Here is a 25,337-nt window from a genome sequence, read left to right as displayed (position 1 = left end):
TGGCCTGGTTCCAGGATCATAAACAAAGCCCATTAAGATCTGCAGAGTTAGGTTCATTGCTATTTTGTCTTTAACATGGAGGCTATTCCAATCAGGGTACCAGGAAGGAGCGGGCCTGATAGCATGGCCCAGAAGCACCTCAGGAAATGCCGTCTAAGCTGAAGGAAGAGCGTGGGCTGGCCTTGAATTCCATATACATAGTCAAAAATGACCCTCCTGGCTCCACTTCCTGAGTGCTGGGATTACAGGCCTACAACACCATGCCCCCATTCATCTGGTACTGAGAACTAAACCCAGGGCTTAGTGCATACCCACTGAACTACAGCCCCAGCTCAGCTGAATGAGGCTCTACTGAAGGGCAGAGGCAGCCTCACCAAGTTCCAGGAGGTCTCTTCCAGGTGGAGGAAACAGTTATGCAAAGACCCCGAGGCAGAAACGAGCTGGTGTAGCTAGTGATTCTAAGGATCAGGATAAGATGCCCATAAAAGGGAGGGGAGCACGGGAACTCCCCGTCCCTTCTGCTACATCTGCCCTCTGTGCCTGCTTCTGAGATACATCTTTTATAAAGCATTTGTGATTCATTCAGTAAACTCTTTCCTGAGTTCTGCAAGCCGCTCCAGCTATGGGATCCCTTGGTTTATTGTCTGTGGGCCATAAGCACTTCCTGGGCTTGGGAGTGGCTCCTGAAGAGGGCAGTGTGGTGGGACAGAGCCTTTAGCCTGTAATAGCATTGGAACTGCATCAAGGTGTAGGGTACCCACTTGGAGCCAAGAAAGAACTGAAGAATTGCTTGGTGTGGGAACCCACCGCCCCCACATCTGGTGGCTGGTGCTCACCTGCGAGGCGGAGTCCCTCTAACTGAAGGAGAATGGAAGGCTCAGAACCATTCTCAGAACCCAGGTCGCTCTGGTCTCTTCCCTGTTTGACTTTCCCAAAATTGGTCATGGAAACCAGGCTCCTAGAGCTCTCCCACATCAGCCTTAAGCAAGCCACAGAGCCCAGAACGTTGAGTTAACCTTTTCTGTATTTCTGTGTAGGAGCTGGCCAAAGGAAATTCTCTTATCTGTCTTGTTTGACAGTAAATCACGGGACTCTCATTGCAGGTGGCTCTTGCAGGACACTCAGGAGAAAGGAACACACAGTCCAAGAAGAATCCCAACAGAGGTCTTGCTGCCTCTTCCCCTCAGGTCACTACCATTGGATCAAGCCTTCTGCCCTGGATATTTCTACACATCCATCCATTCTCTACAGAACCTAAACATAAAATCGGAATTTTCCCCAGGCCTGGTGTGGTGGCTCACATCTTCAAATCCCAGCACTCAGGAGGCAGAGGCAGGCAGATCTCAAAGAGTTTGAGACCAACCTGATCTACACAGTGAATTCTAGGCCAGCCAGGGCTAAACAGTGGGGCCCTGTCTTTAAACAACAAAAACAAACAAACAAACAAACAAACAAAACCTCAGAATTTTCCTGGGGTGTTCAGGGTCTTCATTTATGAAGACTTGAGTCTCATGTAAAATGTTGATTAAGTAAACGTGTCAAGCTTTTTATGTGGTAAATGTCTTGTTATTGGACTGTTGGCCATATCACACCTTTTTGTGCTATTTGTTAAGAGTCACCAGATGTTAAGAGTCAAGGCCAGCCTGGGTTACATGAGGTCTGGTATCAAAAAACCAAAAGTGGGGGTTGGGGATTTAGCTCAGTGGTAGAGCACTTGCCTAGCAAGCACAAGGCCCTGGGTTTGGTCCTCAGCTCCAGAAAAAAAATTGAAAACAAAACAAAACAAAACAAAAAACAAAACAAAAGCAAGAGCTCTGGGGAGATGTCTTGCAAGCACAAGGTCCGAGCTCAGTCCCCAGAGCCTACACATGAAGAGGTGCTCACTTGTAATCCCAGCACTAGGGTGGAAGAGACAGGCAGTTACCTGTGCTCAGTGGTTGGCTAGCCTAGTCTACAAGGCTAATGAGGGACCCTATCTAGAAAAAAAAAAGGTGGAACACACACACACACACACACACACACACACACACAGGGGTGAGGGGAATACTGAATTAAAGAATTAGACTTGGAAGCAGTTCTGGCTCTGAACCCCAGAGCCACCTCTGGGGAAAGTTTGCTGGGATGGGATGAGGCATTGATGAAAACCCTGGTCCACAGACTTCACACGGAGGAGGAGGGCGGGGCCAAGAAACTGTGACACCAGGGAGAGCAGTTTCATCCTGTCAGTGGGCACCATCACCTTCCTGAACCCTCACTGAAATGGGCACGAGTGGTAACGGTCTTGGGGCAATGCCTTTGGTTTTGAATGATTCAGAGGAGAAACATCCATTTGTGTTGATCGGAGACCCACAGCTGTCCACGATCAGACAAGCAGATTTTCCTGAGGGAATACCAGTCTGGAGGGCTGCAGTGAAGCCACTGTGAGGCCTGATTATGCTGAGAAAGACGGACAGTCCCTCTGTCCATGTAGAAGTCAATAGAACACAGCAAATAAAGCAGTTGATAGGCCGGGTATGCAAGCCGCCTGGGCCTGGCTTCATGGTAACTGGGGTGGCCACCCTCCACAGATGCCTACCACCAAATCGAGCACCTGCTTGGAGGAGGGCACACCATGTGTCTCTTTTATTAAACAGGGTCTCTAGCCCAGGCTGCCCCTAACTTCTATATGTAGTTTGGGATGGCCTTGAAATCCTGATCCTCCTGCTTCCTTCTCTGACATGCTGGGATTACAGGCATGCACCTCCACCATTGGTTTATGAGTGTTGGGTACTAAACCCAGAGCTTTGTGCCTGCTAGCCAAGCACTCTACCAACTGAACTACATTCCCAACCTGGGAAGCACATTTCTAAATGGTTATTTAAAAATAAGACGAATGGGTCAGGTGGTGGTGGTGCATGCCTTTAATCTCAGCACTCAGGAGGCAGAGCCAGGTGGATCTCTGTGAGTTCGAGGCTAACCTGGTCTACAGAGTGAGATCTAGGACAGGCACCAAAGCTATATGGAAAAACCCTGTCTCAGGGGGAGGAGGGGAGGAGGGGAGTGTTGGGGGGGGAGACGAATGAGTGCCAGCCAGATGGCTCAGTGGGTGAAGGTGCTTGCTGCCAAGACTGATGCCCTGAGTTTGATCCCTGGGACACACATGGTGGAAAGAAAGAACACACTCTCATAAGGTGGCTTCAGACCTCCACACTCACTCTGTCACACGTGTGTGCCCAGACACATACACATCAATGAGCAAAACCAACAAATAACTATGTAATTAAAATATAAAACAACTAAGGTGAATTAAGCAAATATGAATGAAGGCAAAACAAAAAGTCATGAGCAGACCTCCTGCCACTGCCCTGTGCCACCCTACCTGAGGCATCCAGATGAGCATCCCTCCCAAAGGGTGATTCCGCCAGGAGCAACCCAGCTGCTGTCTCTACCACGTAAGTTAGGAGCAGACGGCAAGTGAGGGGGCAGGGAAGAAGGACACCTCCAAAAAAAGGAGGGAGCCTGGACTAAGAACTTTTCCACAGCTTCCTGCTCCATAAGGAGTGGGGAATGCCAGAGCCACGCCTGCTGGGAATCTTGAGAGTCACCGCTCAAGGAGCCAGGAATAGTTTACTAAGATAGAAAACAAGAACGGAGTCTTTGGCAGACAGTTTATGTGGAGCTGCGGACAGCACTCACATTAGGTCCATGTACCTAAGATAACTGTTGGGCCTCCTTACCAGTGCCAAGCGTGTGTCTACGCAGATGACAGTGTGTGGAAAGTGGTGCCTTTGATTCTTGCCCGGCTGTGGATAAAGTGAAATAGTCTACCAACCTGTGTCTGAGCAGTGTCAGGCTCCTAGCGAGGCCACAGACGCGTGGCAAGGAGGAAGAAGAACAGCAGAAAGAAAGTCTGGGCCTTAATATTGACTGTCAGTTTAAGGGACCTGGAATCACCTCGGGCACAAACCTCTGGACATGTCTGTCAGGGAGTTTCTGGACTGGACTAAATGAGAGGGGAGGACACATCCTATCTGTGGGCAGCACCATGAGGTGGTTTGGGGTCCTGGCTTAAATAAAAAGGAGAAAACGAGCTGAGCATCAATCATCTCTCTGCTTCCTGACCATGGATTCTGAGTGACCCGCTTCTCCATGCTCCAGCTGCCTTCCACTCCATGAGAGACTGCTCTCAAGCTCTGAGCCAGAATTATCGCATCTCTCCCTAGCTGCACAAGACAATGCTATCTTCCCATCCCAGAGGGTCCTGCCTCCCGAAGCTCCACTACATCTCCTTGCCTGGTGGCTCCCTGTATGTGGCGTAGACTCTTGCTTTCTCAGCTTCCTGGACATCTTGAATCTTTCTTTCCGAGGGCCTGCCTAGAATTCCCTAAACTGAACTATAGGTCCATCTTTTCAATGACTCAGAATCATGTTGGGGTTTTAAAAACTTTGCTCTCACAAAGAGGGTAAAGTAACGAGCAGCCAGGCCTCAGCTTTTACTCTGGAAAAATGCAAACACGTTTCTGGGGCAGTCAAATGACCCCAAAGGCATCAGGACTTGTCCAGACGCAAAGTGACAACAGGAGGTGACACATCTTTTTAGAACTGTCTGAAACCCCTCAGGGACATACAGAGCTGTGCGTGGAGCGACGGCCACTCCCTAACCATGTCCAAATGTCACGTGCAGAAAGGGTTCGGGATAGGGAAGCTGTGAAGGCATAGTTTAAGCCAGATGTGGTAGTGCACACCAGTGATCCCAGCACTCAAGAGGATCTCTGAAGCTAGACCGGACTACATATTGAGACCATGTCTTAAAAAGAAAATAAACTGCTTTAGAGCAACTGAGGGGAAGCTGGGAATCGAACATGAGACCTACAACAATAGCAGTCACAGAAGGGAAACTCAGCTGCCAGTGAGTTACCTGCTTCATTGAAGATTACATACATTCACAGAAATAATTCACGGCAGACTCATGAGGAAACACTGGGTTGTCAAGAGCACATCTCTCTTATTTCCCAGGCTCACATCCGGAAGGGTTAATGTGCACAGCCCCGCTAGCGGCTATCCTGCGTCCCTGTCAACAGACCGTCACCGCCCTGAGCTGAATGCTGACTCAGGCACCACACTTCTCATGTCCGGTCTACACATATGTGGAACAAGGGCCTGCTATTGGAAAACTGTTTTGGTGAGTTCAAAGCCAGCCTGGTCTACACAGGGAGGCCCTGCCCAAAAAAACAAAACAACAACAAAACCCCACTGCCAAAACTCCCTCCTCCTGGAAAACAGGCAAAATAGATGCCCTCTCTCCTGAGAATTAGACAGTAAAATCAGCAAACATCAGCAAATATCAAGACGCAGATATGCAAAGTCACTCCAGCAAGAACAGCCAGTCTGAGCAGGCCAGCTGGAAGATAGGCAAATCTGAGGAGAAACTGCCTGTCAACACACAAGCTCTCCCACAGTCCGAAGAGATTCACTATGACCTGTCCCAAGGAAAGGTGGAGCCAGACACTGACCCACACCCCGGGACAGGCGACCTGAGCCTTCTTCCGGAATGGACTTGTCTGCACCGTGTTCTAACTCTGGCACATTCTCGCCTCCCTGGGGAAGTCACATGTGAGTGACTCACCCACTCACTCCTTTGGAACACAGTTTCATTTTACATCCCACAAGGACAGATTTAACTTCCGGTCTTCAGGGTTAGTGAAGGGTGTGAGCAGGCACCACCCAAGTAGGAAGGCTCTCAAAACTGCCAACGACGTGGCAGCAGAGACTATTTACTCTTTCTTGGAACTTCCTTCCTTCATGAGACAAGTTTCACTGAGTGATGGGTTTGGAGATGGGGATGCAGGCATTTCCAAACCTTTCCTCAAAGACAGGCTCTATAAGTTATGTGAAAGTGAATTTAGAAACAAACCCGCATTGAGTAAAATCTAGAGGAGATCACAGTTCCAGACTGAGAGCTCCAGCATGGGGTGCCCACAGACTCAAACGGAGTCCCCGGTGCTAATGCCACTCAAGCAGACCGAAACTTTAACAAACAGGAAAACTGGGATGAGGAGGCCGCTCCGTGGACAAAGGGTTTGCCAGGCAAGCCCGAAGACTGGAGTTTAGACCCAGAACCCACACAAAAGTCCTGTAAGCATGGCAGTCTGTCTGTAACCCTAGCTCTCTGGAGGGAGGGAGGGATTCAGAGAGGGGGAGAGATCCTCAATAAATAAAGTGGAGCGCAATTGAGTAAACACTTCAGGTCTCTGCACACGTTCTGTCTAAAACTTGTACAGGTATAGCAGCATGGGAAATGACAGTATCAATCCATTACCTCCAGGGCACATATTTCACATACAGTTTACACTACCTTAGCTAACAGATTGAGAAGCAATTATTTTATATATGACTTAAACCAGCCCCACCCTTCTCTCATTTTTTTTTTTTAAATCAAAGTTTGGACTCTATTCCAGTGGCTCCTTAATCTAAACAGCAGAGGGAGGAGTTGGGGACATTGATCACACGGGCCTCTACAGTCCCGGAACTGACGCTCCTGGCTGCCTGGGGAGTCTTCATCATCATCTTCATCTTCTCAGACAAAACTGAGGTTTTAGGTCAAAAGTCAGCTCATGACCAGTCTAGGATAAAAGCCTCACTTCGTCCTGTTTGGTCTGAGCTCTTAGTCCCCTTGGTGTTTTTTATTTGTTTGTAAGGAGTGGGAGGGTATGCCTCATTTGTTAGCTTAGGCTAACACAGAATTCACTACATAATCCAGACTGACCTAAAACTCACCACAATCCTGCTTCAACCTTCTGAGTTCTGGGGTCTCAGGCATGAGCAATCGAGTTCAGCTTCCTCTGTCCTGTTTGAAATATTTCAAATCGATTGGAATGCCACAAGAGCAAAACCTGACTGAGGTAAGTTCTGTGTTGTATTAAGAAGCAAAGTTAAAAGTCAACATTTTACTAAAACAAGAAGAGCCAACATGGCCTAGGTGGTTGGGCCCTGCCTGTTTAGTTCAATCCTTACCTTGTTAAATGTCTTGCCTCAGTTTCCCCAGGCATAAGCTTCAAGCAGGGTTACTGTAACAAACTTTATAAATGTAGCTGGTGACACCGACTCTTAGGCCGGCATTCACCAGCGCTGTGGAGTCTTCTCTCTCTCTTCCCACCCCTTTCTCAACAGCCCTCAACAGTGCATAAGGACTAGAGACCTTTGGGGTTCTGACTGGCTGCATCATTTTTAAAAAAAATTTAAAAAAAAAAAAATTGTTCTAGCCGGGTGTGGTGGCACATGCCTTTAGTCCCAGCACTCAGGAGGCAGAGGCAGGCGGATCTACATGAGTTCAGTGTTGTGAAATATTTAACTATGTAAAGATGTGTTACATTATGCTACAGAATATTACTCTAACTGTGTAAAGGTGTGATACTTTTTTATGTTGCATTTGTCTAATGATATAAGGATGTGTGTTTAATTATGTTTCACCTTGCCTGCCTAAGGCACCTCATTGGTCTAATAAAAAGCTAAACAGCCAGTAGCTGGGCAGGAGAGGGATAGGCAGAGAGAATAAATAGGAGGAGAAAGCTAGGCTTGAGAAGAACGAGGAAGAAGAGAGAAGAGAATGAGAGAGAAAGAGAGGGACACGCCCGGGGCCAGAAGCCAGGCAGCCACCAGCCAGACAGACAGAAAGACAGACAGGAGAAGCAGTGAAAGTAAGACATATAAAAGGAAGAAAGGAAAAAGTCCTGAGTCAAATGTAGATGAAGAGAAACAGGTTAAGTTAAAAGAGTTAGCCGGAAACGAGCCTAAGCTAGGCTGAGCATTCATAATTAATAAAACGTCTCCATTTCATGATTTGGGAGCTGGTTAGTGGCCCAAACGAAAAGGCCTGGTACAGTTCAATGCCAGCCTGGTCTATAGAGGGAGTTCCAGGACAGCCCCGGCTACACAGAGAAACTCAGTCTTAAAAAACAAACAAGCAGAAACTATTCTACCTTTTAACCTGCAGAGAAAGCTGATTCACTCCCTCTCCAGCTGGGGGCAAGAGGAACTCAGAGTGGACTTTCTGAGACGGACCAGAGTCTCACTGAGGTGTCACTCTGTCAACATTAGCTGGATGAACACCTGCTCTGTGCACACTTTCATTCTACTACTGAACCCTTCAGAATGGAGGATTATTACCCATGCCTGTCTGTTCAAGAATAATCTATCATCAAAAATCCTGAAGGCCATTGAGAGCTACCTCGCTACTCTTGCTGGTGAGAACTCTGCAGCCTTCCCCAGCGTCACCACTAGCTTTCAGCTGCCCTCAGCCCCAGGAAGCAGGCTTGTTCCTCCACAGCAGCTTCCTTACTGCTGAGAGGCTCAAAGCATCAGGAAAGCTGAGCTTACAGTCCATACCCTGCTCTCTGCAGAAAGAGGGAGTTTATTTTTAAATAAATATTGACCCTTGAGTTGCATTAAATAACAGATATTTTATCAAGACTATCTCATTTGTCCCTCTCATCTAGAGAAGTGGGTGTTATCCTGTACACCACAGGGAAATTAAGCGTGGGGTCCCAGGTCACTTGCGTGAGAGTGATGGGGTGCTCATTCAGATCCCATGCTCTCTGTGTCATACCATGTCAATACATGAGTGTGCACACATGTAAATTAAGTCTCAAGGCAGATGACAATTCCAGAAGCTTTCAAAATAACATTGCAATGCAAACTTTTAAGTTGTTAGGGCTAGAGAGATGGTTCAGCAGCTAAGAGCTTGGATTGCTCTTACAGAGGACCCGAATTTGGTTCCCAGCACCCATGTTAGAAAGTTTACAACTGCTTGTAACTCCAGCTCCAGGGAATCTGACACCTCTGGCCTCCACGGACATCTGCAGTCATATGCACACACACCCCACCCCAGAAAAATTCATGCACATAATTAAAAATGTAAAAAATCCTTTAAAACCCTAAAATTTTAAATTGACGTGTTTCTTGCTAAATCAGCTGCTTTCTTGTTTTTCCTCTTTAACAAACTGGATGCAAAAGCTAAAACAACTAGAAAATACACTTCCCAGATGAGTTGGCTGAGACTGGAGCATACTTAATCTGGCAGAGGGCTGGCTGCTAGTCAAAAGCAAAAACTGGTGCCGTGCAAATCCAGAAACACATTTCTAACTGCTGCACCTCTGTCTAGGTTCAGCCATTCAGTCTTTGGGATAATGCCCCTTGGAGCTGACATGTAGTCAGCAGCATGCCATCTCCAGATGAAGCCACAGGATTCTAACAGGCACATTCTGTGCCCACCTTAGAACAGAACAAGGCCTGGCATCCTGTGGATGCAAGTGGGGAAGCCATGGCTGGGCCAACCATAATACAAAAATACTGGACATGTAGCCACATCCACAGTCACAGGAGTACCCATAGTACTCAGGAGGCAGATGCAGGAGGATGGAAAGTTTGAGGCAGCTGAGTTACATAACAAGACCTTAGTATGTGTCACACACACACACACACACACACACACACACACACACACACACAGAGTGCTGTTGGCTGTTGGCTCCAGCAACTCACTGGGGAATAATACGATTGATTAGTCTGAATCCAGAGTCCAGAGGGTTAGACAGTGAGCTCACCGGTAGTTTACCCTGCAGTTTGAGGAGCACCCAGCAGGCACCAGCAGGAGAGTGAGGAGCACCAGAAATAGCTCTTCTGGGTTTTGCTATGAACCGAAAGTACCAGGGGCATTCATGCAAAGCCTCTGATGAGGCAGACAAAGTAATGATACGATTTTTCCAGCCCAGATAGTGGTTGCTTTAAGTTATCATGGCAGTGACCTCCAGGCTTAAAACACAACTCTTTTGTTGCTGAGTTAGAACTGGTTTTCTTTGTTTCAGATCAAATTGCCAAGCACACCACAGCCAAGAAAACGATGAGAGCACACAAAGGGGACAGGAATTCAGGGCTGGAGAGATGGCTCAGCACTCTAAGAGCACTTGCCTTTGCAGAGGACCTGGGTTCTGTTCCCAGCACACACATGGTGGCTACAACCAACCACCTTTAACTCTAGTTTCAGGGATCCAGCGCCCTCTTCTGTTCTCTGTGGGCACTGCATGAATATGGTGCACATGGGTACATGTTGATAAAAACATCTACACAGATAAAATAAAAACAAATAAATCTTTTGTTTGTTCATCTTTTTGAGATATGATCTCACTGTGTAACTCTGGCTATCCTGGAACTCTGTGTGTAGACCAGGCTGGCCTCCAACTCACAGAAATCCTCCTGCCTCTACTTCCTAAGTGCTGAGATCATAGGCATGTGCCACCATACCCAGCTAATAAATCTTTTGAAAAAGGAAACATGAATCGAAATGGGGGGAGGGTCCCATAGAAAATGTATTCCTGCCAGGGTTGGATTATTGATGCTCTTCAGGGAGTATCCGGCACACCCTGAGTTGCAGATGAGTCAACAGTCTCATCCACAGTAACTGCTGACAGCCTGGTAGCCGCTTAAAGGTTCTCTGTGCTGTCTCATCGTGGGCAGCTCATCGTGGGCAGCTCATCGTGGGTATACCCTTCAACAAGAGAACTTGTGTCATTCTTCTGATGAGAAGTAGCCGGGGGAAGTCCAGCTCCAAGGGCAGCAAAGCCAGCTTCCCAGCTTAGTTAAAAATTTCCCATCATAGCCACTCAGAACAGAGATGTCTCTTTAAATCTCATGCTATCCTCCCTCCAAAATAAAGTAGGTGGAGTCCTGTGGACCATTTGTTCTAATAATCTTTATATACATATTCCTAGCTATGAAGTTTGGGCCAAGGTACAGTTTCTCAGATCTCAATATTCTTGTGGGCTACATAGAATCAATAGCAAGATCTAGTGATAGAAAGAATAATCAAGTTATTACTCCAAATTCTTAGAATGGTAAACACATGATGAACCTGACAACGTTTATCTATTCCTTTTATTACTGTTTGTTCCAGAATAATCAGGTCCCATATATGAGAACCAGCTCTATACCACAGTGAGACCAAATGAAAACGGTCCAGGATTGTTCAGAGTGAAACTTACTGGGGACTTAGTGATAGAAGAGATGTCTGTCCCCCTTACCCCCCAGTAGCAAGACCAGGTTGATCTTGTGTCAGAAAGACATTAGGATAAAAGTGACTTCGTCCAAGCCAGAAGGCACCTACAGCACCTCAAGTGAAACTCAAAGAGGCGGGATAGTCCTGGCACCAGAGTGGCAGTGAGACCCACCATCACTTCAACGTTTGTTTGGAGTAAGCGAGGAAGCCATGTGGGAAGGAGGGGTTGGAGACCAACCAGAGCTACTCAGGGGCAATCATGGCGGTTTGATGCAAGATGGCTGCTGTCAGGCCAAGGTAAATCTGCAGGTGATTCTCTCCAAATAACCTTTCCCCACCACATCCCTAAAGTCTAGCATTGTCCACTCACGGCTTACCAGGTTCAGACAGTGCTGTAGTCTTACAAGATGAAATGAGTTCTGTGAATGAATAGTAGTGAAGACTGCAAAAATAATGTGAATATACACTTCAGTATGGTAACTAATTTATCTTATGTGTATTTTACCTCAATATTTTTGTGTATGTGTGTGTGTGCATGTACATGTCTTTTTGGGTGCATACATGTATGTAGGCATGTGTACATGTGTGCTCATGTGAGAGTGGAGGTCAAAGGTCAACTTTAGGTGTCATTGAGATAAAGCACCTTGTCTTTTGAGACAGGGTTTCTCACTGGCCTGGAGCTTGCCAAGTGCACACCACCACGCCCAGCTGATTTGCCTGGATTCAAAGGCTCAAACTCGGGTCTTCTTGCTTGGGTGCCAACTGAGCCATCTCTCCATTCCCTTAAGAATGTGTCCTTTTAAAGATCCTTTTTAAAAATCCTTTGTAAAAATCTCTAGTCATTTAAAACCATGAATATTGTGCCTCAATAAAGTAACATACAATTTTACAGCCTCAGACACGGCAGTCGCCTCTGGGGAACACGTTGCTCCTCCTTTCACTCACCAACACCCACTCTAACACGAATGAAATCCAAAGCCCATATGGTCCTCCCACAGCATCATGGGTAACATCGTGTCTCCTCAGCGTAACAACCACTTAAAGAAAGACTGTCCACAACTAGGCTCTTTCAGAGGGGTGCATGTTTCTTGACCAATCCAGGATGATTTTGGAATCAAAATTCCTCAAGGAAATGTGGAAGGTCCCTTGGTTCCATGCCCCTCCTTCAGGAAGACTGTAAGTAAACTATTCTGGGCATGTGGGAATCTCATGCAGGAACCTCAGCTGGCTGGTTGGAACCCACCAGAGACTATCACCAGAGACTCTCATATACTATCTGCACACGCACCACCCTGGGTGTTCCTCATGGATCGAAGACCACAGGCCATCATATGCCAAGACCAAGATTCCAAAGCTGCTTGGTGTCTCCTTTCATTCTAGCAATCTGAAGTCTTAGGCTCAACACAAGGGCACCTCAACAGAGAAAGGTGGGGTTTTTTGTTTTTGTTTAATTTAGACGGAGTCTCTCTACATACCCTGGCTATCCTAGAATTTACTATGTAGACCAGGCTAACCTCAGACTCACAGAGATCCACCTGCCTCTGCCTACTGAGTACTAAGACTAAAGGCATGTATCACCATGCCCAACTCAGATACCTGACTCTTGAATGCTCTTTCCCTAAGAGATTAAAATCGTTCCATCTTTCTTTACAAAATCCTGATGACATAGAATAATAGAACAGTTTGAATCTAAATAAGAGAGTGGGATGCAGGGGGTTTGAAGAAAAGGGAACCCTATGCAATGGGGGTACAGATGTCAGTCGGTTCAGCAGTCATGGGAAGTGGCATGGAGGGTCCTTAAAATTGCTAAAACTAGAGCTGGTAAAGGCACTTGCTCCCAAGCTCTATGACCGAAGTTCAAGCCTTAGAATCCACATAGTGGACGGAGAGAATTGACATGCAAAGGTTGTCCTCTGACCTTTATATGTAGTGTGGCATGTACCCCCACCTCCCCCCCCCCAAAAAAAAAACTCAAAGAAAATGTAAATTAAAGACCAGACTGGTTTACAGAGTGAGTTCCAGGACAGCCAGGATTATACAGAGAAACCTTGTCTCGAAAAGCCAAAACAATAACAACAAAAAAGCTGAATTACATCAGGATCTAACCTCATTTCTGGGTATTGACCCGAAAGATTAGAAATGAGTGTGTTGAACAGAAGTCTGCACCTGAGTTACCAGCAGACCGCTCACCGCAGCGGATGACAGAATCAACCTAAGTGTCCATCAGCAGTTGAACAGACAAAGAAAAGTGGTAAATGCGTATCTGGGATGCTTTTTACCTTTAAAGATAATGTGGTCCTTGTGACAACAAATCAAAGAAAAGAACATTGTGCTAAGTGAAATAAGCCAGGCACAGACAGACAGACTGAGCATAGGGACTCTAAACCAGCAGAACTCAAAACACAGGGAGAGTGCAGGCCTGGTGGTGGCTTGCACCTGCTGTCATCTCAGCATTCAGGAAGTGACAGCAGGAGGGTGGAGAGTTCTGGAAGTCTGGGAATGGAGACAGGATGGTCCCCAAAGGCTCCAATACATCAGTGAAGGCAGGATAGGATTTTTCTTTATTGGAGTCACTGTACAGTATGGTGAATGTGACAAATAACACCACATACTTAAAATTCATGAGAATTAATCTTAAATAGTCTCACCACAAAGAAAAGTAAGTAATGGGGTGATGGATATGCCAAGTGGCTTGATTTAATTATTTGCTATATATCCATAAACCACAGTGTCACTTTGTGACCTAGATACACACAGTCATCATTTATCCATAAACGTTTTTTAAAATTGCTTTTTAAAGCCAGGCACGGTGGTTTAATCCTATAATTCCAGTACAGAGGTAGAGGCAGGAGGATCAGAAGCTCACGGTTGTCCTTAGCTGCCTAGTGATGCCAACCTGGGCTACATGAGGCTCTGTCCCCCCCCAAAAAAAAGTGTCTTAAAAAGTACAGGAGTGGTGCCTGGAGAGATGGTTCAGTGGGCAAAGCATGAGGACCTGCGATCAGATCCCCAAGCACCAACGGTTAATAATAATAATAATAAAAAGAAAAGAGCGTGGCAGGGAGCCTGTAATCCCAGTTCTTGGGGGATGGAGACAGAAGGATCCCTGGGGCTCACTGGCCACTGTGCCTAGATTAATCAGTGAGGTCCAGGTTCAGTGAGACATACTATTAATAAGCGGTGGTGGCGCACGCCTTTAATCCCAGCACTTGGGAGGCAGAGCCAGGCGGATCTCTGTGAGTTCAAGGCCAGCCTGGGCTACAAAAGTGAGTTCCAGGAAAGGCGCAAAGCTACACAGAGAAACCCTGTCTCGAAAAACCTAAAAAAAAAAAAAAAAAAAATGGTGTGGAGCAAAGACAAGACACCTGGCTTTCATCTCTGGCCCCACACACTCACACACACAACGCAGGAGGAAAGGGGCTGCAGTAAGCTAGCATGTGGCCAGGCTTCCAGATGTCCTGCTGGGTTCCTTTGGCCCCAGAGTGGGATATAGGCTTTATGTGACCCTGTCCTGCTATAGAGTCAGCCACCTGGCCACCCCCATTCATCCAGGAGGGAAGAGCACACTTTTTCCAGATGAACAGGAAAAGTGGCATGTTTTTCCTCCACAGAGTGAGGCAGAAATCAAACCCTGAGCAGACTGGCCCTGAGGCCTGAGCTCTGCCAGTGCCCTCAGAGGCAGCCAGCTGTGTGGGCAGCATCTCCGTCAGCCACACACTCCCTGGGCCAGGGTGGGGCTCTGCTCCCAAATCTTTCCAGAATTCAAGCTGAGTCTGGCAGAAAGACACAAAGCAGAAGTGTTCAAGCTTCCTCTGTGGCTTTCTGAATCATGGAGGGAGCTTTGCTATTTATGGGGAAGCCTCCCCCAGTTTTGTAGGTGAATCCTCTTCAAGGCGGGAGTAAGAGAAGAGACTTCCTGACAAGACTGGAGACAGCAGGGCTGACCTGAGGGGGCAGCATCAGGCTGAGAGGGACTGAAAGTAGCTTACCAGGATGGAAGTGGAAAAAGTGGGGGAGGAGGGGTGACATCAGGGTCTGGCCCTGCTCCCTCCCAAACCTGATGGGAGATGTTGGGAAGGAAACCATAAAGTCACAACAGACTCGGGAGATGTATATATATGAGAATATGTTTTTCCTCAGAGAACCAGCCATTGAGGTGAAAAAAGAAACAGAGGGCTGGCTCAGTGGATCAAAGCCCTTTTCTCCAAGACCTTACTAGCTCATTCCCAGGACCCACATGGAGCAAGGAGAGAACTGACTCCAGCAAGTTGTCCTCTGATGTCTACATGTATGCCATAAGATGCTCACATACCCTAAAGAAAATGTAATAATAACACACACACACACACACACACACACACACACACACACACACACACACACACGAGAGACGAGAGACACAGAGAGAGACAGACAGAGAGAGAGAGACAGAGAGAGAGAGAGAGAGAGAGAGAGAGAGAGAGAGAGAGAGAGAGAGAGAGAGAGAGAGAAGCGGGTGAGGCATGCCCATCAAATCATTCCCAGCACTCTGGAGACTGAGGCAGGAGTTTGTAAGTTGGACTATTTTGCATGAGATTGTCAATAATTAAGTGTTTTTTACTGATAGAAACTGAGAATTAGAGCAAGTTCCTTGAAAACAGCTCTCCCCTGCTGGAGAGTGGGTGTCAGCACACAGGGGTGACACAGGGCAGGCTGCTGACCCACAGTCTCTTCACCTTGCACTGGACTACAGCTATAGGGTATCTCTGTTTTTTAAAGTCTGTATCACTTGGACTGCACTCACTCTTCAAGAGGCATTAATTCCCCCATATGCATTAACTTTACGTTTTCAAATGCATTAACTTCCTGCAGGACTGAGGTTTGCTTTGACCGCTGTGCACAATGCACCTGCCAGGCAGAGTGTGTCCTGTCTAGTATTACACGTAACCACTAACTGGTACCAGCAGCTTTGTTCACTTTGAATATTTTTCCAGGCACTAAGCAATATTTTAATGTGTTCATTTGAATATGGTTCACAGACAATACAATGTATTCATTTGCAATTTGAATTTGCTAATTATCTTAATTACATTATTTTCTAGCTTAAAAAGGTAAATGTGGATATATATGTTTTATACATACACACACACACACACACACACACACACACACACATATATAGTTTTTTGTTTTTTGAGACAGGGTATCATTTTGTATCTTGGACTAGTCTGGAGCTTTCTATGTAAACAATGCTGGCCTCAAACTCATAGAAATAAACCTGCTTTTACCTCCCAAGTGCTGGCATTAAAGGCGTGCACCATGATGCCTCACTGATATTTAAGAATTTTAACTGGAAACTTGCTCCCCATGTAGACATGATGGATGTCAGAAGCTTCAGTATTGTCACTGTGAGGAGAAAGTGAAGGAGTTGACCCAGGAGCTCACGAGTTCACTTGGACACACGCAGTTCTAAAAGCCATAGGCCTTTCGGTTCAAATCATATTCTTCTGGAGAAGACGAACCAGTTTTTTAAAATGAGGTTTTAAATATTTAATGGAAATTTTAAAACATTTGGGCCAGAGTCTTGTGCTCTCCAGGCTGGTACCTAACTCACTACATAGCCTGGGATGAGGCTGGACCCTCCCTCCACCTCTACCCCCTCCCCCGCCCTGCTGGGTCATAGCTGCACCTGACTACAGACAATTTTGTGTGGTTTAAGGATCAAGTCCAGGGTTGTGAGTGCCAGACTCTACCAAGCGAGCCACATGCCCAGCTCGTGAAATAATTTTTTTCATACTTAATTTAGCTACTACAAAAAATCTTAAGTATGTTTAAAATATTCTGAGAATTTGAATTGATGGTAAAACTATAAATACTATGAAATCCAAATATGTACCAAATTTTTCTGGTGACAAGTAAACATTGAAATTCAAATGTGCCACCACTGTAAAATAGTATAAACTGAAGGGCAGTCATTAACAATTTGATATTGATTATATATGATCATACTTTGGATATGCTGGTAAAATAACCCAGTTTTGTTTTCCACGCAATGCTGGGGATTGAATCCAGGCCTTTGCAAATCCTACGCCCACACTCAACAACTGTGGTACATCCCAGCTTCCATCTTTACTACTGAAGGTAATTTGTTTCCATCTCCTTTTACTTACATTATGTTTAATATTTCTTGAGTGGCCTGAAAGTCTGGGCAGCACTTGAGCAGTAAGTAACTAGAGTACTCCCTGCAGTGTGTGTGTGTGTGTATGTGTGTGTGTGTGTGTGTGTTGTCTGTGTGAGTATGGGTGTATGTGTATGGTATGTGTAGTGGTGTGTGTGTGTGTGTGTGTGTGGTGTCTGGGGGGTGTATGTGTATGGTATGTGTAGTGGTGTGTGTGATGTGTGTGTGTGTGTGTGTGTGTGTGATGTGTGGTGTGTGTGTGTGTATGTGTGTGTGTGGTGTGTGTGTGTGTGTGTGCTGTCTGTGTGAGTGTGGGTGTATGTGTATGGTATGTGTAGTGGTGTGTGGTGTGTGTGTGTGTGTGGTGTCTGGGGGGGTGTATGTGTATGGTATGTGTAGTGGTGTGTGTGGTGTGGTGTGTGTGTGTGTGTGTGGTGTGTGGTGTGTGGTGTGTGTGTTAGCACATGCAGAGGCCATGGGATGACACCAGCATGCCATCCTCAATCGCTTCTCCACCTTATTTTTTTAGCCAGCATCTCTCACTGACCCTAGAACTTGCTGTTTAGACTTGGCTGGCCAGCAAGCCCCCAGGACCCAGCTGGCTCCGCTCCCTAGAGCCAGCGTTCTAAGTACACATGCCCAGGCCTGCTCTTACATGGTGCCGTGGATCCAAACTCAGGTCCTTACACTTACACAGCCAGCCTTTTACCCACTGAGCCGCATCTCCAGCCCCTCTTTACAGTTCCGTACTTTAAAAGGTAGCTCATGCTAGGCCACTGCATGGCACAGCTCTAGACATGGCTCACTGTTTTCTGTAACTGTGACGTGACCAATGCTGACAAAATGGTCATCACAGTCAGACCTTGTTCTCTAGAATGCATATGCATGGTTACTGTCCTTTCAATCCTCACCAAAAGTCATGTGTGTTCCTAGTGCCTGCGTTCTGCCGCTCACATCAGACAGACGGGAAAAGTGGGGGAGGGAAGTACACTGGAACATTAGGAGAGATTGTCCTTGGAAACAATCTGCTTCAAAGAAACACTTGGGTACTTGGACCCCCTCAGTGTGCGGCAGAGCACACCCCTTTACACTTTCTTGTCTTACACCAGTTGGCTTACTCATTTAAACTCGCGTGGAGCCCTTAAGTGCAGGATACTCAAAAGATGCTGAACTGAATCTGCCTTCGGAGCAGGTTGGTTGTCCTCCTTGGACAGGGGTCTGTCTGTCTGCTGGGCGGGCGCAGAGGCAGAGCGGCTCGCTGAGCCAGGACCTGCTTGTGAGTGTTAGGAGGAGGAGGGAGGGAAGGCAGAAGCTGGTTCCTGCTGAGAAGCTGCGGTTTATCTCAGGGCAGTGGGGTATCTGCAGGAAATTCTGGGTAGGCTGAGGGCAGCAGCGATGACCAAACAGCTTCCTAGTCACCGCCACTCACTCTGGCCCAGGTCAGGGAAGAGCTGAGGTGGCTTTGGTGAGAGGTAATAAGGGCCTAAGTGAGGCCATAACAGTGGGGAGCAGCTCTGAGAAATAGCAAAGAGACAGGCCAGACAGAATGCCATCCTGGTTTGGTAGAGAGGGTAAAGAGAGTCAGGTGTGGAACATACTTCTTGCCTGGTTAGCTGAATGTGGCTTCCTGCCCATTCGTCCTTAGATACACTGAGTTCAGACGACATTAGAACGCTTGACTGGACATCTTGTAGGACTCCAGAGCTGAGGCTCCATGGTGGAGTACTTGCTTAGCATTTAAGAGGCCCTGGTCCAACCTCCAGTACCATAGAAACTAAACAAATAACAAAAAAAAAAAAACCTTCAATAAACATGGGTGATCAATTTAAATAGCTACCTCTGAAAACAAGACATTCGAATGGCCAGCCCTACTGGGGGAAAGGCCCAGCATCACCATTCACCGGAGAAGACCAGGTCAAAACCACAGAGATGTCACCTGCCTCCAGAACAGGCTACTGCCGTCCAAATGACTAAGGACAGCCAGTGCAAACAAGTGCGGCATCAGGATCCTTGCACAGTGTTGGTGGGAATGCAAATTGCTACAACCACTATGGAAAGCAGTATGGAAGTTCCTCAGGAAATGCAAACAGAACGCCTTCGTATGACCCAACACTCCCACTACTGGGTATAACTCAGAGGAAGTGAAATCAGTGTGTAGAAGAGACACGGACTCTCCCATGTTCATGGCAGCCCGATTCACAACAGTCAAGAAATGGGACCAACTTAAGCATACATCAACTGATGAATGGGCAAAACAAACAAAGCAAAACTCCAATGAACACCTACAGTGTGTTCTGAGTCACAAAGAGAATGAAAACCCTGTCATTTACAGCTACTTGGATGGAACTGGAGGTCATTGAACTAAGACAAACACAGAAAGACAAGCACCACACTACCTCACTCATGTGGAACATGAAACATGTGCAGCCATAGAAGTTGAAAGTAGAAAGGTGATTACCGGGGGCAAGGGAGAGGGGGTGTGGAGAGATTGATCAGTGGGCACTGGGCTGTAGTTAGAATAAGGAGTTCTGGTGTGGATTGTGTAACAGGGTGACCACAGATATTCATAATACATGGAACATTTCCTAAAGCTAGAGACAGTGAGTGTGCATCTCGGTTGGTAGAGTGCTTACCAGGCATGCACACAGTCCTGGGTTCGATGCCCAGCACTGACTGCTTACTAATAAAACCAGATGTGGTAGCACATGACTGTAACCCAACACTAGGGAGGGGCAGAATGCAGGCACTAGAAACACACATGTCTTTTGGTGAGGGCACCCAGGCAGGGGGATCGGGATCTGTCCCTGGTCTATATTTTATTTTTAATTTGTGTGTGTGTGTGTGTGTGTGTGTGTGTGTGTGTGTGTGTGTGTGTGTGTGTGTGTGACCTGTGCAGGACAGAAGGTGGCAGATCTTCTGGAGCTGGACTTACAAGCCATTGGAAGCCTCCTGGCATGCGTGCTGGTCCTCTGGTGCCTTTACAGATAGGCACGTAAGCAGCTCCAGTTTTCTGTTCCTGGAGCAAGCCTGCATCACCTGCACCCTTGCACACAACTCCACACATCCCAAGGGTAAACCCAGGGGAAACTCCTAGAATTGAAGTTGCTAGAACGTCTTCTTACAAAAATTCAACAAATGCCACCAAATTTCTAAGCAATTCTTCACATGAGCCTCAGGTGCTTTAGCCTGGGTTCAGAAGGGTGTTTGGAAACCTCTTGAAACTCTGTGGAGAATGTTAAGTATGTGTTGATTTTTCTCAAGGGACCGGTGGCTTCAGTTACATTCTCATGGGGCAGGCACCTCCAGGAAGGATGAGAACTACCGAGTCAAAAGGTCCTCATGAGCATCAGGAAGATGCACCTGCAGACAATGGCACTAAAATACCAACAACAACAACAAAAAGGTGTTTGTTCCTTGCTCCCTGAGAGGTAGATGTGGAGCCCAATTCCTGTAAAGGCCCTGCTCCCTTCTCTAGGGGACAGAGCTCAGGCACAAGTGAATTAGGAGAATGAGGACCCATGTTAGCCTCTGATAGCAATGCCACATGGTCCCTTGCCAGGGGGAAGGTCCCTTCACACAGAGGATCACATCCATGTGGGCCGGAAAATGTCTGCTCTCTGGCATCTCATTGTTCAGACTCTGTGTGGCAACCAGGCCAGCGGGTTAGGGGAGGCGGGGGAGGAACCCACGGGATTCCTACATGGTGACCTCCAGTCTGGCCTTTAGTCACCATTTATGCCTGTGCTGATGGCAGAGATAGCTCAGGAGGTGGTATGACAATTTACTGACCTCAAGCAACGGGAACCTTTAAGTTTAGAAAATGCTCTTCAGAAACGGTATTTCAGAGCCCCCCAGCAAAATCACAGCTCAATTCAAATACAACCAAGGAATTATAGCCCACATAATGCACAGTGGGCCTCAGAGACCCGTGGGGGTTTTGTTTGTTTGTTTGTTTGTTTTGCGAGACAGGGTTTCTCTGTGTAGCTTTGGAGCCTTTCCTAGAACTCACTCTGTAGCCCAGGCTGGCCTCGAACTCACAGAGAACCCCCTGGCTCTGCCTCTCAAGTGCTGGGATTAAAGGCGTGCGCCACCACTGCCCGGCAGAAACCCGTGGTTTTTAAGGTGGTTAGTGGAGTGTGTTCATCCATCTCAGTTTCAATCAGGCTGAACAACAACAAGCAGAAAACTGTGGGTTGGAGCTAAGCCGAGAAGTGCTGAGCACTGTAAGACTGCGCTGAGGGGCGAGGGTCACCATGCAGTTGGTAGACTGCTGCCGGGTAAGCAGGAGGACAGTTGGACCCCCAGAAACTGTATTTTTAAACTGTGAGGTGTGGTAGGTTGCTAGGTGTGCTTACGACCCCACTGCTGGGGAGGCAGAAACAGGTCCTTGAGGCTCACTGGCCAGTCAGCCTGGCTTAGGTGGAGAGCTCCAAGACAATGAGAGTCCCTGTCTCAAAATAAAAGAAGATGAGGAACAACAGCTGAAGTTGTCCCCCCGTCCCTGTACCCCCCCCCGGCTTCCACAAGCACATATGTTCATGTGTATATACCCCTCCCCCAAACACACACATAGAATTGTGTTTGGAGGGAAAAACGCCTGTTGTTAATCAGATATATACTATATACTATATACTATACTAATCATATATATATATATACTGACTGTTTAGCAGAGGACTGTCCTTCAGAGTGGGCAAGTTTAGAATGTTCCTCCTCACATGGAACAATAGCTTCACATCACCTAGAGCATGCAGTGTAATGGCAGATCAGTCCGATGGAAGGTCACACTTTCACACCTCACTCAGCTTAGCAAGCATGCTCATTCGTGAGTCTGTAAGGCCTCCTTCTCACAGTGAGCTCCTGGGAACACCTTTAAATACACAGATCCTGGGACCCCAGTTCATCACACTGGATCAGAATCTGGGGCAGTGACCTGCCAAGGTATGATGATGCACACTTGTGTAAGTAACACGGAATCCAGAAGGCTGAGACAGAAGGGTGTCAAAGTCTAGGTTGGCCTGGGTTACACAATAAGGACATTTAAAAAAAATTTTTTTTTTTAAAGGATGGGGCAAGAGCCAGGCATTATGGCGCACACCTTTAATCCCAGCACTTGGGAGGCAGAGGCAGGTGGATCTCTGTTGAGTCCAGTCCAGCCTAGTCTACAGAGTGAGTTCCAGGACAGCCAGGGCTACACAGTGAGACCCTGCCTTGGAAACAAACAAACAAACAAACAAACAAGAAGAGTGCAAGAATCTGAATATGGTTTAGACTTCCTAGGGGATTCCAATGCACCCTGAAGTTTGGGGAAGTATTAGGACCAGGACTTGAGGCCATGTTTCCTCATCTGTGAAACCGGGTTAAGAGCCCATCTCAGGCTGAAGAGAATTAAAGAGCGTGGGCTGACCATTACTCGGACACTCTGAGAAGGCCATCGTGGTGCCTGGTAAACTCCCCCCATACTCTAACTGCATGAGAACAACAGCAAAAGGCTTGGTTTGGGAAAAGTGACACCCCCAAACTCAAGCAACTCCTTTTTGAAAGCTTCCTGTTTTAGACTTTAAAGGTATATAATTTTGGTGGCTGGAGATGTGGCTCAGTTGGTAGAGTGTTTGCCTAGCATGCACAAAGCCCTGGGTTGGACCCCAGCACCAAATAAACTAGGCATGGTTGTGTACATCTGTAATCCCAGCATTCAGGACTAGAGGCAATAGGATCAGAAGTTTGAAGACATCCTCGGCTACACAGAAAGCTTGAGGTCAGCCTGGGCTACATTAGAGCCTATCTCAAAATAAAAGATAAATACAGAATATAATCTTTGAGGGTTCTCCTCTAAAATTTATTATGACTGTTTAAATATAAAACGTGATTTTAATCAAATAAAATTGGCACTTAAGGAAAACCTCTGTAATTCACCCTGTAAGCTTCCCTCTTTCCCTGGCAAGTGACTCAGTGTAGCCTACAAGTGGGTAAGCAAGATCAGGGAAAAAGAAAAAAGAATGGCTGGTCACAAAGCAATGTGCCCTGGGACATGGGGCTGGAGGGCCACGAGGCTCACCCTGTGGGTCCTGATGGCTGGCAGGTGCAGCCTGACCCAGAAGTTCATCTCCAGGCTGCTTTCAGAGAAAACATCATCCCTAACACAAGCAAGGACTCTGGCTAGGAGGAAATCATTGCCCTCGGCCTAATAGTTGTGTGGCTAGTACCTGTGGGTGAGTGTCCATGTGTGCGCCCAGAAATCAGAAGCCTGTTCTGACTTTGGCAAAACGGCCATCACGGAAGTCTGTGGGCTCTCTGGTGTTTGTGGCTGTGGTTGGTGGTGGCTGTGGTTGGTGGTGGCTGTGGTTACTGCTTCCCAATCTAACTCCCGACTTCTCCTGCTTTTTTGCAAAAAAATTGTGTGTGTGTGTGTGTGTGTGTGTGTGTGTGTGTGTGTGTTCTCCAAGGCCACAAGGTGCTAGATGCCCTGGAGCTGGACTGCAGGCAGTTGTAAGTCATCTGAAGTGGATGCTGGGAATCCAACTGTAGTCCTCTGGAGCAGCAGCAAGTGCTCCTAACCACTGAACCATCTCTCTAGCCCCTACCTGATGTCGTGTTTGTGTTTTGGTTTTGGTTATTTGGATTTTTCTCTCATGCAGTCCAGGTTAGCTTCCATTACCCTGAACTACCTACCAACTGTCCTGAGGCGCTGGGATTTCAGGCAAGAGTACACCTGCTTTACTCGGAGCCAAGGATGAAACCTAGGGGTTCTGGTATGCTAGGCAGGCACTCTATCAAGTCCTCCTACCCCTTCTACTCCCTGTTCTGTATGGATTCACTGGCATCCATCTAAGATGTTGCTTCCCATCTAAGAAAGCGGGCGTCTGGAAACGATGGGCAGCGGGACGGATAACTCGCGGGCCATCCCATCCACCCTTTCACCATCAGCTGGAGAGCCAGGACCCCGGTTTTCATGGAAGACACGGTTACCCGGAGCCCACAGTGCTCCTCCAGTAACTGGAAGCTTACTCACACACTTTCACACCTCAAGCAAGCAGAGTATTAAGCCACCATCCTCTTAGACGCCAAAGACCCTGGCTGGTCAAGGCTCTGAGGACGAGTGAGACTAGGGAGACTGTAGCCACAGGCGGACACCGGGACACGCGGCTCAGAAAAAGATGATTCCTGGGTGCCAGGCACTGCGCAGAGGTCGTTAGGCAAGGGGTGGGGTGGGGCGAGGAGCGCCATAAGAATAAGAGAAAGTAAACTTACCTGTAAAAAAGAAAAGGTAACACAAGTGGAGCTGGGGTGAGCTTCAACTCAGCAAAGGGGTCTGGGAGTGGTGGGCTGGGCTGGGTAGTGCTGTGTACAGCGCCGCCTGCTTCTTTCTACTGCTTCCCAGGTAGCTGCTCTGGCTCGGGACCGCGCGCAGGCGTCCTGGGCGCGCTGCCAGGTGGCCCAAAGAACCGCGCTTGGTCGCAATACCCCGTCCCTGAGCTCAGGACCCCCAGCCACAGCCTAGGACAGCAAGCTGGAGCTCAAGACTCCCATGCCCGAGCCCAAGACCTGCGACCGAGCCCAGGATCTCGGGACTAAGTTCAGGTCTCCAGGCCCCAGTCTAGGACCTGCGGCCGAACCCAGAGTCCCAAAATCAAGTCTAGATCTCCAGGTCCGAGCCAAGGACACCGGCCTGGAACCTAGGACCCCACCCAGAGCCAGCAGCCGAGGTCTGGACCCCGGCCCAAGCCCCTTACCTCCCGTACGGAGACCGGCTGTGAGTCTACTGCGGCTGCCACACCCTCGTCCCGGCCGACAGGACCCGCCCCGTCTTGGGGTGGAGACTGAGCACGAGTTCCTGGTTGTCCCTTTGCCCACGGGATGAAAAGTCCCTCCCAGGCGGAGCACAGCTAGAGCCGCGCCGGACTCGCCCCCTGCACCAGGAGGCGCCCGAGGCTGCTCCCGCGACGGATCCCGCACACGGCTTCCCTACCCCACTCAGGACGCTCACCCAACAAAGGACCCTGAGCCTGCACCGCCAAAACCCACTCGAGACCCCTACCTTGCACAGCCAGACCCCACCCACGTCCTCAATCCCAGGATCTCAGCCTCGGGTCCTGGAGGGGTCACACACATCACACCTGAGTCTCAGCGCTCCAGCCGGGCACCCAGGGT

The 25,337-nt window shown here is 47.8% G+C and overlaps 1 protein-coding gene across 1 annotated transcript in view; it reads right to left on the bottom strand.

The window, feature by feature from the left end:
* Positions 1 to 24,997, bottom strand: part of Anxa4 (annexin A4) — a 57,701-nt gene extending 32,704 nt beyond the window's left edge. The window contains exon 1 of the mRNA XM_059258129.1: positions 24,920 to 24,997. The gene's annotated coding sequence lies outside the window, so the exon portion shown is untranslated. The remainder of the gene's footprint in view (positions 1 to 24,919) is intronic.
* Positions 24,998 to 25,337: the final 340 nt, after the last annotated feature.

The sequence above is a fragment of the Peromyscus eremicus genome, chromosome 3, assembly GCF_949786415.1.
Source record: "Peromyscus eremicus chromosome 3, PerEre_H2_v1, whole genome shotgun sequence".
In the NCBI taxonomy this organism is placed as follows: Eukaryota; Metazoa; Chordata; class Mammalia; order Rodentia; family Cricetidae; genus Peromyscus; species Peromyscus eremicus.
Note: the sequence above shows the minus strand (reverse complement) of the source record. Positions and strands in the feature narration are given on the sequence as shown.